Source organism: Bubalus bubalis, chromosome 13 (genome assembly GCF_019923935.1).
Source record: "Bubalus bubalis isolate 160015118507 breed Murrah chromosome 13, NDDB_SH_1, whole genome shotgun sequence".
NCBI classification, from domain to species: Eukaryota; Metazoa; Chordata; class Mammalia; order Artiodactyla; family Bovidae; genus Bubalus; species Bubalus bubalis.
In genome coordinates, this window is record NC_059169.1 from 17,423,041 (window position 1) to 17,435,583 (window position 12,543).

The 12,543-nt window shown below is 40.1% G+C and overlaps 1 protein-coding gene across 2 annotated transcripts in view; it reads right to left on the reverse strand.

Annotated features, from left to right (window-relative positions):
• LOC102413807 (ATP-binding cassette sub-family C member 4) overlaps positions 1 to 12,543 on the reverse strand; it is a 500,000-nt gene that overhangs the window by 172,235 nt on the left and 315,222 nt on the right. The window contains exon 1 of one of the 2 annotated variants that reach the window (XM_025263123.3): positions 1,653 to 1,704. The exons of the other annotated variant lie outside the window; for it this stretch is intronic. The gene's annotated coding sequence lies outside the window, so the exon portion shown is untranslated. Of the gene's footprint in view, positions 1 to 1,652; positions 1,705 to 12,543 lie in introns of those variants that run through there. 2 annotated transcript variants of the gene reach the window in all.

A 12,543-nucleotide genomic window follows, 5' to 3' on the forward strand; every position in this document is an offset into this window, starting at 1 on the left:
TTTTTAAACAAGTGTTTTGGAACATCTACCATACATCTACCCTTCAAAGCACTGGGAATCAACTGTCTACAAGAAATGTAATATTTGTCTTCTCATGATGTTTACAATAAATTAATCCCAGAGATGGGGGAGCCTGGTGGGCTGCTGTCTATGGGGTCACACAGAGTCGGACACGACTGAAGCAACTTAGCAGCAGCAGCAGCAGCAGCAACAGTGGGAGATAGACAGTAAACAAGTAAATGAATGAACAAGATAGTATCAGTTTTGATGAAGACTACAAACAGGAAGTGACAGTGGCTGGAGATGACTGACAAATCCTGATTTAAACTGCATAGTCAATGAGCCTGCTCAGAGGAGAAACTTAAGCCAAAACATGAAAACCAGGGATTCAGTCTTGTGCAAACCTGGGAACAAAATAACCCCAAAAAGGTAAAAAATAGATAAATCCATGGTATTGGAAAAGATAACTTAGGTGAGTGTAGTGTAAAAAATGAAAAAGGAAAGGGAGACCTGCTCTTGCATCTGTCAGAGGAGGCAAACTGCCATCCTGAGACTGGGGAGGCCCACAGGTGAACAGAGGAAGTTGAGGCTTCTCAGGGTGAAACCACCATAGGAAACCTGCACTTGGGGAGGAAACAAGAGCCATAACCGACAAACTGCTGGAGGCTCAGTGTGAACAATCTGAGAGTAAAAACTCCAGGGGACCCAGTCAGTGGGGGAAACTCACAATCCTGTGAGATTTACCTCCAGGACTTCACCAGGATCCTACAGGAAATACCAGGGAAAATCCCCTCAGCCTTCCTGCTGGGAGGAGCCAATTTGAAATAGACCAAAGCACTCAGTCCTCTTAAGAAGGCCTGCCCTAAAGGAAAACTAGTACTAGAGTCTAACCCTCCAGGGTATTAACTAAGCCCAACTTACCTAGGGGAAGGGAAATACCCAGCTCCAGCTGGCTTAAGGCATTCTATCCTACATAAGGGACGGGGTGGGAAAGAGAAAAATGAGAAACATTTGTGAGGTTCACGGTCCGGAGGAAGAGGCTATTGAGGGACTGAGACCTAATCATGGGATCTGCCTGCACTCACACCTCTCCTCCTCATTACTAAAGCCCCGTTAAAGCAGTGCCTTTAATCCAGGATATCATGTCTGCATTTCAAGAAAAAGTTACAAAGGCATACCAAAAGGCCAAAAAAAAAGAAAAAAATTTTTTTGAAGAGATAAAGCATGCATCAGAACTAGACATAGCGGAAATGTTGGAATTATCAGACCAGGAATTTAAAAGCAACTATAGCTTCACTTGGACCAACCCCACGTCCAAGGAGCAGTGTCTGCACGGGTGCAGGAGGGCCTAAAGGAGCTATCCAATGTTGAAGGTCAGGAAGGGCGGCAGTGAAGAGATAGCCCTCGTCCAAGGTAAGGAGCAGCAGCTGCGCTTGCCGGGGTCCAGCCCCGGCTGATCCAGGGTATTCGAAGGAGAGACGGCGTAGTCGAGGGTCAGGAAACAACTACTTAATTAAATGTTAATTAAGGATACAATGAGTAATAGAATGAGGATAGCTCAGTAGGAAAATTCAGTGGAGAAAAGAGGCTGAGTAGCTTGGTTTACGCGGGAGACCAATAAAACTTCAAGACAAGAAGTTTGCACCACTTACATAGGCTGCAGGCGTCCTTCCGTTCTCCCGAAGGAGAGGAGAGACTGAGGCCTCCCTGGTCGTATCTTAGAAGCCCAGGCATAATTAGCAAGCATGGCGGGTTCCGCGCTCCAGATGGAGACTCAGCCAGAATTTGGGAGAGTGACATGGGGAGACCGAGTTTCGGTGAACAAGGCCCGCACTTTATTTTCCAAAGTAGTTTTTATACCTTAAGTTATGCATAGAGGATAATGGGGGAAGGGGTGGAGTCATGCAAGGAAAGCAGTTCCTGGTTCTAATCGAAGCCAGGCTTTCAAACTTATCATATGCAAAAGTTCAGGTGAATTACATCATCTTCTGGCCAGGAGGCCTGTTAACATTTTAAGAAACTTATTTTTCTCTAAAGGTGATTATTCCAAAGTCAGGCACCAGCCTCCAAAAAAGCATTGGACAAAGCTGCATTTTACATTTCTATACACCCATTATATCAATCAATACACTGCCAAGGACACAGTAGGTAAGGAGTATGGAGACTTAGCAGCAAACATTGGCTCAATAAGTGACAAACCCTTCACCAATACAATTTCTAATCAATCTTTTAACTACTCAAAAGAATCTGTGTTTAGACAGTTTAGAACATCTCCTGCCTCTCACAGTTGGGAGGCTCTGAACAATCACATGTGGCCGGAAAAACCTATTCAGGCAGGCTAGAGGATTTCCAAAGGAGTTTGTAGGTTGAAACACTGTCACACCCAGGAATTATTAACTGGAGCTGTAAGCTAACTTTTTTTTCAGAGAGAGGTCGTGGGGGACAGCCCCCATAAAGTCAGAGGTGTAGGTGAAAGCACAAAGCAGAAAGTAGGCAGACTCTGGTTTGGGGGGTAGATGCTCGAGAATTTCCAGGGGGATTCCTGAGGCTCGATCCCACCTTTGCGTATGCCAAGCCTCCTTCCTCATGACCTTTGTCATGGGCGGAGTTCCTCACGCTGGCTCCCGGCAGTGATAGAATTCCAGTTGAGCTATTCCAGATCCTGAAAGATGATGCTGTGGAAAGTGCTGCACTCAATATGCAATATGCACTCAATATGCAATATGCCGGCTCCCGGCATGCGCTTTGCTGGAGCAGCTGTGAAGAGATACCCCACGCCCAAGGTAAGAGAAACCCAAGTAAAATGGTAGATATTGCAAGAGGGCATGAGAGGGCAGACACACTGAAGCCATACTCACAGAAAACTAGTCAATCTAATCACACTAGGACCACAGCCTTGTCTAAATCAATGAAACTAAGCAATGCCCGTGGGGCAACCCAAGACAGGCGGGTCATGGTGGAGAGATCTGACAGAATGTGGTCCACTGGAGAAGGGAATAGCAAACCACTTCAGTATTCTTGCCTTGAGAACCCCATGAACAGTATGAAAAGGCAAAATGATAGGATACTGAAAGAGGAACTCCCCAAGTCAGTAGGTGGCCAATATGCTACTGGAGATCAGTGGAGAAATAACTCCAGAAAGAATGAAGGGATGGAGCCAAAGCAAAAACAATACCCAGCTGTGGATGTGACTGGTGATAGAAGTAAGGTCTGATGCTGTAAAGAGCAATATTGCATAAGACCCTGGAATGTCAGGTCCATGAATCAAGGCAAATTGAAAGTGGTCAAACAAGAGATGGCAAGAGTGAATGTCAACATTTTAGGAATCAGTGAACTCAAATGGACTGGAATGGGTGAATTTAACTCAGATGACCATTATATCTACTACTGCAGGAAGGAATCCCTCAGAAGAAATGGAGTAGCCATCATGGTCAACAAAAGAGTCCAAAATGCAGTACTTGGATGCAATCTCAAAAACGACAGAATGATCTCTGTTCGTTTCCAAGGCAAACCATTCAATATCACAGTAATCCAAGTCTATGCCCCAACCAGTAATGCTGAAGAAGCTGAAGTTGGAATGGTTCTATGAAGACCTACAAGACCTTTTAGAGCTAACACCCAAAAAAGATGTTCTTTTCATTATAGGGGACTGGAATGCAAAAGTAGGAAATCAAGAAACACCTGGAGTAACAGGCAAATTTGGCCTTGGAATATGGAATGAAGCAGGGCAAAGACTAAAAGAGTTTTGCCAAAAAAATGCACTGGTCATAGCAAACACCATCTTCCAACAACACAAGAGAAGATTCTACACATGGACATCACCAGATGGTCAACACCGAAATCAGATTAATTATATTCTATGCAGCCAAAGATGGAGAAGCTCTATACAGTCAACAAAAACAAGACCAGGAGCTGACTGTGGCTCAGATCATGAACTCCTTAATACCAAATTCAGACTTAAAATGAAGAAAGTAGGGAAAACCACTAGACCATTCAGGTATGACCTAAATCAAATCCCTTATGATTATACAGTGGAAGTGAGAAATCAATTTAAGGGCCTAGATCTGATAGATAGAGTGCCTGATGAGGTATGGAATGAGGTTTGTGACATTCTACAGGAGACAGGGATCAAGACCATCCCCATGGAAAAGAAATGCAAAAAAGCAAAATGGCTGTCTGGGGAGGCCATACAAATAGCTGTGAAAAGAAGAGAAGTGAAAAGCAAAGGAGAAAAGGAAAGATATAAGCATCTGAATGCAGAGTTCCAAAGAATAGCAAGAAGAGATAAGAAAGCCTTCCTCAGCAATCAATGCAAAGAAATAGAGGAAAACAACAGAATGGGAAAGACTAGAGATCTCTTCAAGAAAATCAGAGATACCAAAGGAACATTTCATGCAAAGATGGGCTTGATAAAGGACAGAAAAGGTGTGGACCTAAAAGAAGCAGAAGATGTTAAGAAGAGGTGGCAAGAATACACAGAAGAACTGTTCAAAAAAGATCTTCATGACCCAGATAAACACGATGGTGTGATCACTCACCTAGACCCAGACATCCTGAAATGTGAAGTCAAGTGGGCCTTAGAAAGCATCACTATGAACAAAGCTAGTGGAGGTGATGGAATTCCAGTTGAGCTATTTCAAATCCTGAAAGATAATGCTGTGAGAGTGTAGCACTCAATATGCCAGCACATTTGGAAAACTCAGCAGTGGCCACAGGACTGGAAAAGGTCAGTTTTCATTCCAATCCCAAAGAAAGGCAATGCCCAAGAATGCTCAAACTACTGCACAATTGCACTCATCTCACACGCTAGTAAAGTAATGCTCAGAATTTTCAAGCCAGGCTTCAGCAATACGTGAACCATGAACTTCCAGATTTTCAAGCTGGTTTTTGAAAAGCAAGAGGAACCAGAGACCAAATTGCCAACATCCACTGGATCATGGAAAAAGCAAGAGAGTTCCAGAAATATATCTATTTCTGCTTTATTGACTATGCCAAAGCCTTTGACTGTGTGGATCACAATAAACTGTAAAATTCTAAAAGAGATGGGAATATCAGACCACCTGACCTGGCTCTTGAGAAATCTGTATGCAGGTCAGGAAGCAACAGTTAGAACTGGACATGGAACAACAGACTGGTTCCAAATAGGAAAAGGAGTACGTCAAGGCTGTATATTGTCACCCTGCTTATTTAACTTATATGCAGAGTACATCATGAGAAACGCTGGACTGGAGGAAACACAAGCTGGAATCAAGATTGCTGGGAGAAATATCAATTACCTCAGAAATGCAGATGACACCACCCTTATGGCAGACAGTGAAGAGGAACTGAAAAGCCTCTTGATGAAAGTGAAAGAGGAGAGTGAAAAAGTTGGCTTAAAGCTCAATATTCAGAAAACGAAGATCATAGCATCTGGTCCCATCATTTCATGGGAAATAGATGGGGAAACAGTGGAAACAGTGTCAGACTTTATTTTTTTGCGCTCCAAAATCACTGCAGATGGTGACTGCAGCCATGAGATTAAAAGACGCCTACTCCTTGGAAGGAAATTTATGACCAACCTAGATAGCATATTCAAAAGCAGAGACATTACTTTGCCAACAAAGGTCCGTGTAGTCAAGGCTATGGTTTTTCCTCTGGTCATGTATGGATGTGCAAGTTGGATTTTGAAGAAGGCTGAGCACCAAAAATTGATTCTTTTTAACTGTTGTGTTGGAGAAGAGTCTTCAGAGTCCCTTGGACTGCAAGGAGATCCAAAGAGTCCATTCTGAAGGAGATCAGCCCTGGGATTTCTTTGGAAGGAATGATGCTGAAGCTGAAACTCCAGTACTTTGGCCACCTCATGCGAAGAGCTGACTCACTGTAAAAGACTCTGATGGTGGGAGGGATTGGGGGCAGGAGGAGAACGGACAACAGAGGATGAGAAGACTGGATGGCATCACTCACTCGATGGACGGGAGTCTGAGTGAACTTGGGGACTTGGTGAAGGACAGGGAGGCCTGGCATTCTGTGATTCATGGGGTCGCAAAGAGTCGGACACGACTGAGCGACTGAAGTGAACTGAACTGATGTCTTCTCTGGTGGCTAAGTGGCAAAAATTCTGCCTGCCAATGCAGATGTCCTGGGTTCAATCCCTGTGTCAGGATGATCCCCTGGAGAAGGGAATGGCAGCCTATTCCATTATTCTTGTCTAGAAAATCCAATGGACACAGGAGCCTGGTAGGCTATACAGTCAATGGGGTTTGCAAAAGAGTTGGACATGATTTAGCAACTAAATAACATCAACAGCATAATTAATATACCAAAAGCTCTAATGAATAACATATATAGCATGCAAAAACAGATGGGTGATATAAGCAGAAAGATTCTAGGAAAGAACCAAAAAGAAATGGTAAAGATTAAAAAACAAAAACAAAATAACATTGTAAACTAAATGAAGAAAAAGCCCTCTACAACCAGGCATATTATTTTCAAATTAAAGAAAAACACTTTGGCTATAGAGGAATAAAGATAAGAATTATATCCAATTCTCCTCAGAAACCATACAAATAAGGAGGGAGTAGAATGAAAAAGTTTAAGTGCTGAGAGAAAAAAACAAACACCAACTTAGAATTCTGTCTTGTGAAATGATTGTTCAAAAGTTAAGAAAAAAATGAATACTTCTTCAGACACACAAAGACTGAGGGATTTTGATACCAATAAACCTGACTTGTAAAAAACGTTAATAAGAAGTTCTCTATCCAGAAGGAGAATAAGTAAGAAACTCAGATCTACGTAAAGTAAGGAAGAGCACTGAAGGAGGTGTGAGGGGACAGTTGTGCCAGAGGAACAGAGAAAATGGCACTGAAAGCTCTGAACAGTGGCCAGAATGGAAGGACTGACAAAAGCTGTATCCTGAGACTGTCAGGATGAAAAGATCAGAGAAGCTGTGAGTATGCTGGGACAGAGGCTACTGTCTGTCTGCCTCCATTCCCATTCCTTCATTCCACTTTCATGGCAAAAATGTGTTGTTACCTCTCCTGTGAACTCAGGATCAGCCAGCTCCTTGACTTGTATATAGACTCATTTTTACTTGTATATAGACTTACCTGGTGGCTCAGAAGGTGAAGTGTCTACCTACAATGTGGGATACCTGGGTTCAATCCATGGGTCGGGAAGATCTCCTGGAGAAGGAAATGGCAACCCGCTCCAGTATTCTTGCCTGGAAAATCCCATGGGTGGAGGAGCCTGGTAGGCTACAGTCCTTGGGGTCACAAAGTCGGGCACAACTGAGCGACTTCACTCACTTACTTTTATATAGACTCATGTTTACTGCACCAATAGCTAATATCTTTTACTGACTCAACTGTTATGTTCTTTCTGGATTCCTAACATTTCACTGTATCTGAGCATTGGTAACTAAGGATATTATTCTTTCTTTCTTGGCAGTCAGTTTCACTGAATTCTGCCTGGTGATGGTATTTTATTAGTGACTACTGACTACCACTTGTAGGAAGCAAGATAAAGTGATAGTTTGTTGTTGTTGTTGTTGTTGTTGTTTTCTACTGCCCAATGGGTTTCTCTGGATTCTGTGTAGTGACAATATTTTACTACTGACAACCTACCAGACAGAGGATTCATAATAACGCATTACCTTTGGAAAAGAAGCTACTGGGAAAGAGCAACTGGCCTTTGGTCCAAAAATGGTAGTTTTGGTCAGAAAGCCTGAGGTGCCACCTCTTCAAATGACCTGATCTGTAAGGATCAGGATCATTTAACTCCCTGTCATGTATCCTTGCAAATTTCAGAATTAAACTATGTAGTATAGCTTACTTATATCCGATGAGAGACGCTCTTCTCTCCAAATTGAGGTCAGATTCTGGATCAAAAGTTTCCATCCCTTTCACCAGCTGGGATGTATGTATGCATAACTTTTTTCAACAGCCAGGCAACTTAAGTCTTCACTCATTAATCAAAACAGCCAGGCACACTGTTTTTAGCACATATTCTTGTGTCTTATTGGACTCCGACTACTTTGTTACTCTTGAACAACTTTTCTTATTTCAAATTTAGATTTTCATCCAGCAACTGACTATCAAGCATTGCCATCTATCTCTGCCTATCAGTCAGTTGGTTCAGTTTCCATAGAACAAGCATCTCTGTATTGTAATGGCACTTGCTTATGCATCCATTGGGGGGGTTTATTTTCCTGTGTTATTTAAAATAAGTAAATGGAATGGAAATTAATGTGCTATTATTACCAGTAATGCAATTAACACAGAAATGGAGAGAACATGAAGCAGACCAAAGGAGATGTCTCTTCAGTCTGCTTTAGATGCATGTTGGAAGTAGGCTGGCTGATTTTATGTTTAATTTTGAAGGAAGAGAAAAAAAAAGTTTTGAATCTATAAAATACCTATAGCAGTTTTATTCATAGCTGACAAAACCTGGAAGTAACCAAGATGCCCTTCAGTAGGAAAATGGATAAACTGACCCCCCCAAACCATGGAGTGTTATTCAGAATTAAAATAAAATGAGCTAACAAGACATGAAACAACATGGAAGAAACTTAAATGCTTATTCTTAGTGGAAGAAGTCAATCTGAAAAGGTTACATACTGCATGATTCTAACTATACGACAAAAAAGCAAACCTATAGAGACAGTATAATGATCAGTGGTAGCCAGAGGGTGGAGGTGGGAGTGAGGGATGAACTGGTGGAGCACAGAGGGTTTTTAGGACAATGAAAATACTCTGTATGATATCATACTAATGAAAGTATCATTATACATTTGTTCAAACCTATAGAATGCACAATACCAAGAGTGAACCCTAATGTAAGTCATGAACTTTGGGTGACAGGATGCATCAATGTAGATTCATCAAGTGAAGCAAATATGTCATTTGGTGGGGGATGTTGAGAGTGGGGAGACTATGAAATATGGGGGCAGGAAATAGGGGAATCTCTGTACCTGCCCCCTCCTAAAAGAAAGAAAAGCCTATTAAACACTGGCAAGATATTGATGAATATTATATTTTCAAAAGGTGTAGCATTATGATAGAGGAAATAGAGATATTTAAAAATTATAGATTGACATATGATTTAATAAAATGTCATATTGATCTCTTAAAGAATTTCACAGGTTTATAAATCACCTGATTACTTTCTTCAGCTCAACCAAGAAAAATTAGAGTGGACTTAGCCTTTCTCTTTTAAGTTTTTAAAAATAATTTATGAAACACTACCAAGTTTATTATCACAATCTCCTTTCCAACCCCTGCCAATCACCAGGAGTAGGTCCATATTTCCTTCATTAAATTTTTCTTCCTGTTTATTAAATGTGACTTAAACTAAGAGAAGTAGAATTTGAGGTAAGAATACATTTATAAAATTAATCTGCATGGTATATTATTTATATAATAATATAATTATTATAATATTAATCTCTGTTTTGTATACTCACCTATTATATGACATTAAGAAGTTAAAAAACTGTGCTAAGTTACTTCAGTTGTGTTCAACTCTTTGCAACCCCATGGACTGCAGCATGCCAGGCTTCCCTTTGCAACCCTGTGTACTGTAGTCTCCTCTGTCCATGGGATTCTCTAGGCAAGAATGCTGGAGTGGGTTGCCATTTCCTTCTCCAGGAGACCTTCATGCCCTGGGGATCAAACCAGCGTCTCTTATGGCTCCTGCATTGGCAGGCGGGTTCTTTACCTCTAGCACCACTGGGGAAGCAAACTGAAGTGCTTTTTAACACAAGGAACTTTGGAATTGCTTTTTATTTACTGAGAAGTGACTTTCTTTCATTCCTGTTAGATATTCTACTTTCAACTACACTCTCAGGTAAGCAGATGATATAAAAACATTAAATTGCATCTAGATGAAATGAGTTTCCTACTCTCACAGAGCTTACAACTCATATGTGTGTGCAATTCCCATCCTTAGAATCACACCTTTGGGTGAAGCGTTATTATATCATGGACATATTAAAACAAAAAATATTGACTTTTTTGATGGACATTTTTCTAAAATGTGTTGCTGATGTCCTTCCATTCTTTAGAGTCTGCAGAACATGATGACAAATGTTATAAATTACTTGATATCTTTACCAGCATGTAATGTTGTGTCATTTGGTATAATACTTTTAAGAGCTAATGAAATATAGGTGGGATTTATGGATTTATTTATGTATACTTGCAAACAAAAACTTAACTTTTAAAAATGTCTTGTCTATGTTTTCTATATTTTTATTTATTCTCTTTTCTAATAATATTTTACTTCTTACTACTTTTAAACTGGCTTGTAAAATGATATTTAATAGGCTTTAAAGTAAGAATCTGAGGTTCTCTATTAGGAATCATAATGATGAATTTGAATATGTTATTTTGGTAACTTATATGCCTCTTGATCTCAATTGTCTTCTGTGAGATTAAAATAACCTGAAGAATGACAGCTGAAAAAGTGAATATTATCAGAAGATTCTTTGGTTTACTAATGGCTTTACAAGTCTTCCTAAATGATCAGTAAATTTCCTCTCTTCTTTTGACATGAAACATCAATTTTCATTTTTTTAAATAATATACATATATATATATATATATATATATATATCCCAAACAGTATATAAAATACTGACATTTTCCTAGTTGTTTAAAAAATTTTATTAAAGAAATAAGATGTATAGAAACAAACCAAAAAAAAAAAAAGAGAGAGAGAGAGAGAGAGAGAGAAGCCTGAGAAAACTGAGCCCCAAGGCCCTCCAACATTCACAGGTAGAGACTCACCCAGGGAGACTGAAGTGGGAGAGAATGAGCAGTCACAGAAGCGAAGAGAGTGTTTCTAGAAGGAGAAGCTGGAGCCCATGCTTCTGAGAGGCTGATACACTGAAGACAGAAAAGTAACAACTGGATTTGAAAGAGAGATTTTTGGTGAATTAATAAGAGCAGTATTTTAAAGAAAAGGAGAGAGAAACCCTATAAGAATGTTTTGAACAGATAATGGTGTGTGACAGTATGGAGACAGTGATTTTAAACACAACCCCTATGAGAAATTTTACTGAGGAGAAACAGGAAAAAAACAAAAAACAAAAAAACCAAGAAATAACTGCAGGGTGTAATCTTTGAGGCAGTTCCAGAAAAACATCTATTTCTGCTTAATTGACAACAGTAAAGCCTTTGACTGTGTGGATCACAACAAACTGGAAAATTCTTTTCTTTTTTTTTTTTAATTTTATTTTATTTTTAAACTTTACATAATTGTATTAGTTTTGCCAAATATCAAAATGAATCCGCCACAGGTATACATGTGTTCCCCATCCTGAACCCTCCTCCCTCCTCCCTCCCCATACCATCCTTCTGGGTCGTCCCGGTGCACTAGCCCCAAGCATCCAGTATCGTGCATAGAACCTGGACTGGCATCTCGTTTCATACATGATATTTTACATGTTTCAATGCCATTCTCCCAAATCTTCCCACCCTCTCCCTCTCTCACAGAGTCCATAAGACTGTTCTATACATCAGTGTCTCTTTTGCTGTCTCGTACACAGGGTTATTGTTACCATCTTTCTAAATTCCATATATATGCGTTAGTATACTGTACTGGTGTTTTTCCTTCTGGCTTACTTCACTCTGTATAATAGGCTCCAGTTTCATCCACCTCATTAGAACTGATTCAAATGTATTCTTTTTAATGGCTGAGTAATACTCCATTGTGTATATGTACCACTGCTTTCTTATCCATTCATCTGCTGATGGACATCTAGGTTGCTTCCATGTCCTGGCTATTATAAACAGTGCTGTGATGAACATTGGGGTACACGTGTCTCTTTCCCTTCTGGTTTCCTCAGTGTGTATGCCCAGCAGTGGGATTGCTGGATCATAAGGCAGTTCTATTTCCAGTTTTTTAAGGAATCTCCACACTGTTCTCCATAGTAGCTGTACTAGTTTGCATTCCCACCAACAGTGTAAGAGGGTTCCCTTTTCTCCACACCCTCTCCAGCATTTATTATTTGTAGACTTTTGGATCACAGCCATTCTGACTGGTGTGAAATGGTACCTCATAGTGGTTTTGATTTGCATTTCTCTGATAATGAGTGATGTTGAACATCTTTTCATGTGTTTGTTAGCCATCTGTATGTCTTCTTTGGAGAAATGTCTATTTAGTTATTTGGCCCATTTTTTGATTGGGTCATTTATTTTTCTGGAGTTGAGCTGTAGGGGTTGCTTGTATATTCTCGAGATTAGTTGTTTGTCAGTTGCTTCATTTGCTATTATCTTCTCCCATTCTGAAGGCTGTCTTTTCACCTTGCTAATAGTTTCCTTTGATGTGCAGAAGCTTTTAAGGTTAATTAGGTCCCATTTGTTTATTTTTACTTTTATTTCCAATATTCTGGGAGGTGAGTCATAGAGGATCCTGCTGTGATGTATGTCAGAGAGTGTTTTGCCTATGTTCTCCTCTAGGAGTTTTAGTTTCTGGTCTTACGTTTAGATCTTTAATCCATTTTGAGTTTATTTTTGTGTATGGTGTTAGAAAGTGTTCTAGTTTCATTCTTTTACAAGTGGTTGA